Raw genomic sequence first — 4,356 nt, forward strand, 5'->3', positions numbered from 1 at the left:
GTCAGCTCATCCTAAGCACCAGCATTTGTCTCATGGAGCAGTAATTCCTTTTTCATATCTTGAAAAACAGATGCACTTTTCCTTGAGACAAGCACTGAGTTTTTGACCATTTTAAATCTCGGATATCCAGAGAGCAGTCAGTGTTAGTACCACATGAGCAGAGACACTCAAAAACGTGAAGGGTTATGAATCAGGTGCTGTGACAAAGCAGTTCTTGGACAGTGGTTTCCTCCTCACGTCTTCAGAGCTCTACATGTGATGCTGTTGTCACTATTATAGCTAAGTTACATCATTAAGGCAGATATTAATTAGGAGGGCAAAACTACGTTTTGAATTCTGGTCTTGGGGTGGGAAAGGGGAAGGTTTTAACGTGTGGGCTGCTACAGCCCCGTTCAACATTTTCATACAGCCAAAATGTTGGTTGCAGTTTCTTCTGCAGGGCAATGATTTAAGGACAAAATGCTCTGTTTGAAAACTACTTTGAGCACTTGGCCTTGTCTGTTCTGCTTTATTAAGGTGGTTTTCTTTTAGTACTGTATACAAGTGCAATTTAACCACAGTTACAGGTGTGTTCACGTTTGGGATTGTCCCAGTCTGCCTGAATTGGGGCATTAGCACTTTTAAATCTGCAGCCCCTTACATGGCCAAGAGAGGTTCAGACCCTATGTAATAAAAGTAAAGCTTGCTGCAAGTTGGTGTGCTTTCCTTGGTTATCTTATGGATGCTTTAGGAGCAGGACAAGGGACTCCCCCCAGAGGTCTAGTTTAAAAATGACAGATGAAGGGTTTTTTGAGCAGTCACATGGGTGTGGAAGCTGCATTAAGAGCAGGAGCTGGATGCTGAGAGGTGAGCATTGCGTCATACCACTTCCTGCACCAGAGTAGTTCAGAGAGTGGTCAACAGAAGAAACATGACTGAGCCATCACTCATCACTTCTCTCACTTAGGTCCAGTTCCTCGCTTCTCTGCAGTCTCATGGTTTTAGCACATGCCTGGTTGTTGCTTTGCCAAGTGAACCACTTTTTGGGCAGGTTTGTCACGAGAATGGTATTTGGGAAATCCTGCTGGCCAGCCTGGCTTTTGACTCACTCCGGCCTTACACTGATTACCTGCTCTACCTCTTCCTTCCTCAGGGGTAAATGGGGGGTGAAGGACCCCCTTGGTAGCGTGCTGCGATGATCGCTCCACTATCATATAATTGTCTCTGACAACCAAGCTTACTAATTACAAGGTGCTGTCATGATTGCCAATCAAAGCACTGAGTCATACAGACAAGGATTTGAGTCGGTGGTGGTTGAAGTCCCTCACAACAGCAGCTGCCAAAGGAGTGTAGTTTTGAGTCCCTTTGTTAACAAATAAAAATGGGAAGCATTTTAAAATCAAACGCTTGTGCCTGGTTGTGGAAATGGAGGTGTGCTCACAGGGCTGCATGTTGGTCATGAGATGCAGGGCTCACTGTTTACTTATCCTGATAAGCCTGCGGTTTCTTCCGTGTTTTTTCCTAATACTAATTTTTTTCTTGCTTAAACGTATACTGCAACCTCCTGAAATGTTTATTTGTCTCTTTAATTTCCTACTGGATCACTGGCAACATTACTGAAGTGCCCTACAACTGCACTGCATGGTAAGGTATGTATCCTAGGAGGATGACGTCTTGCACTTAGCATACTTTGCAGGAGATGAGATTCACCTCAGTGACTCATTCTGTCCTTCCTTGCTATCCATTTGTGACAAGCACCTGATGGCTCCTCTCTTTGTGGGTAATGTTCGTCATGCTAACTTCAGGCTGTAAATACTGAGCAAAGAGTTAAAAATCTCTTGGGAAGAGGGTAGGAAGCAGATTATCATGTGGTGGGACTGGGATGGTTCCTCCTGAGCTTGTCCAGGGAGAATGGGAGCTGTCTTTAAATGCTGGGAGCAGGGAATTGCCTATGTAAATCCATAACTGTGTGGTGGGTGCTCTAAGGGATTACAACCAACTCGTTTTACTTGGAGTAAAACAGAGACTTGGGGCATTCAAAACATCCAAGAAAACTGTAGGAGACCAGGAAGTCTGCCGTACCATGGGATCATACAGGTGTAGACACTGTGCTGGGTCTAGTGCCTTCAAAGCAACGAAGAATGCAAACAGATGCACTTACCTGCTGGCTGGTGCTGTACGGCTTGTTTTCTTTATACCCTGAGCATGCTTTAAATCCTAAAATTCACCAGTAAAGAATAAAACGCTGTGTTGGATCTGTTGGGCTTCTTTAAAAGGGACTGATGTGAGCTTGCTGGTCTCTCCAGTGACTTGTTAGGGATCAGGCTTAAATGTTTCATGCTCAGGACTGCTACTAAGTGGTTGCGTGTGCATTTTAGTGGGGTTGTTTCCCTCTAATCTCCCCCCAGTTCAGCAGGAGAGGTTTACCTTCTTCCCCAGGTTCCGAGACAAGCTCTGATCCTTGTTGGGATCTCACTCAACGCAACACTTCTGCTTCTCCAGCCGCTAGTGAGGAGCTGAGAAAAGAAGAGGAGTTTTATGGTTTGGCTCAGTTTTAACCCAAGCCCTAACGAGCTGTGCTCTCTTCCCTTCCCTGGGAGTTTCCCCCATAGTTTCCAAAGCTGTTAAACTGGCTGGGCCATTCCTGCGACTGCAGGGAAAGAGCAGGCCTGGCCTGGCATGTTTTCTCCGTCCAAGTCCTTGCTCAGCCCTTCCCTTCCCTGCCAGCAGGTTATTTACAGCGGAAGGGGTGGGAATGGTGCAGAAAACACGCTCCTGAAAGCTGCTGGCTTTTTCTTTTTTAATTGCTTTTACTTTCGGTTCCATTTTCAGTCAAGGGCAATAAGCCAGCCTTGAGGGACAGCCCCAGCATCAGGACCTTTCAGCTGAATCTCAGGAGGAGGGTTTATTATCCATTTTATCTTTTCTTTAACCCCCCCTCCATTAAGCCTTTGCACCAACTCCTAGCTCTGTCCTGTGATGGCGAGTGGGGCTTGTATTTGTTTTTTTTAGGATCTTTTCCCACCAATGGAGGTTTGGGCTTGAGCAACACTTATCTGGTCCATTTTTGGGCTCCAAGGTGCCATGCCACCAACCACATGAACCTTAGCAGAGAGATGGATCCCCTGTTCATCTCAGGGGTTGCTGAAGCCCTCGGTGGTGGGGTGCCATGCGGACTCCCCCATTTTTCCCTCACGCCACTGAATATTTCTCTTTCCCTTGAGGCTGGCCCCTGCCAGCACTCTGAAGCCGTGGCAAAGCCGTGGGCTGGGCCCTGGCTAGGAGACCTGGGGGTCCGGTGGCCACCTCACCTAGTGTCCCCAAACTGGAGCCCGCTGACCCACCATGTGCCCTCTCAGTGGGCACCAACACTGTTGTCCCCTCGTGTCCCCTCAGGGGGCCGTGAGGGACCCAACGCCATCTCCCCTCATCCCACTCACATCCCCTTGCTGAACCCTGGGCTTGAGAAGGACCCAACACCATCTCCCTTCATGTCCCCTCACCGGGTCATGAGGGACCCAATGCCATCTCCCCTCACCCCCTCATGTCCCCTTACTGTCCCCAACACCATCTCCCCTCATGTCCCCTCACTCTGCCAACAGTCCCCTCACTGGGTCGTGAGGGACCCAGCACCACCTCCCCTCATCCCCTCACATCCCCTTGCTGAGCCCAGGGCTGTGAGGGACCCAACACCATCTCCCTCTTGGCTCCTCGCTAGGTCATGAGGGACCCAGCACCATATCCCCTCACGTCCTCTCACTGTCTCCAATGCCATCTCCCTTCATGTCCCCTCGCTGTCCCCAGTGCCATCTCCCCTCACGTCCCCTCACTGTCTCCAATGCCATCTCCCCTCACGTCCCCTCGCTGTCCCCAGTGCCATCTCCCCTCACATCCCTTCACGTCCCCTCACTGTCCCCAATGTCATCTCCCCTCACGTCCCCTCACTGCCCTCAGCGCCATCTCCCCTCACATCCCCTCACGTCCCCTCACTGTCTCCAGTGCCATCTCCCCTCACGTCCCCTCACTGTCTCCAATGCCATCTCCCCTCACGTCCCCTCGCTGTCCCCAGTGCCATCTCCCTCACATCCCTTCACGTCCCCTCACTGTCCCCAATGTCATCTCCCCTCACGTCCCCTCACTGCCCTCAGCGCCATCTCCCCTCACATCCCCTCACGTCCCCTCACTGTCCCCAGTGCCATCTCCCCTCATGTCCCCTCACTGGCTCATGAGGGACCCAGCGCCGTTCCCCGCCGCCTCCGCGGGGACCCGCGGGCGCCATTTGGGGCGGGAGGCGGCGGCCCGGCAGCTCCCCGGCGGGGCGGTCCCCGGTGCCGGGGGCGGGCAGCGCCGTTCCCCTCCCTCCCGCCTGACCTCAGT

This window comes from Ciconia boyciana, chromosome 19, assembly GCF_034638445.1.
Source record: "Ciconia boyciana chromosome 19, ASM3463844v1, whole genome shotgun sequence".
NCBI classification, from domain to species: Eukaryota; Metazoa; Chordata; class Aves; order Ciconiiformes; family Ciconiidae; genus Ciconia; species Ciconia boyciana.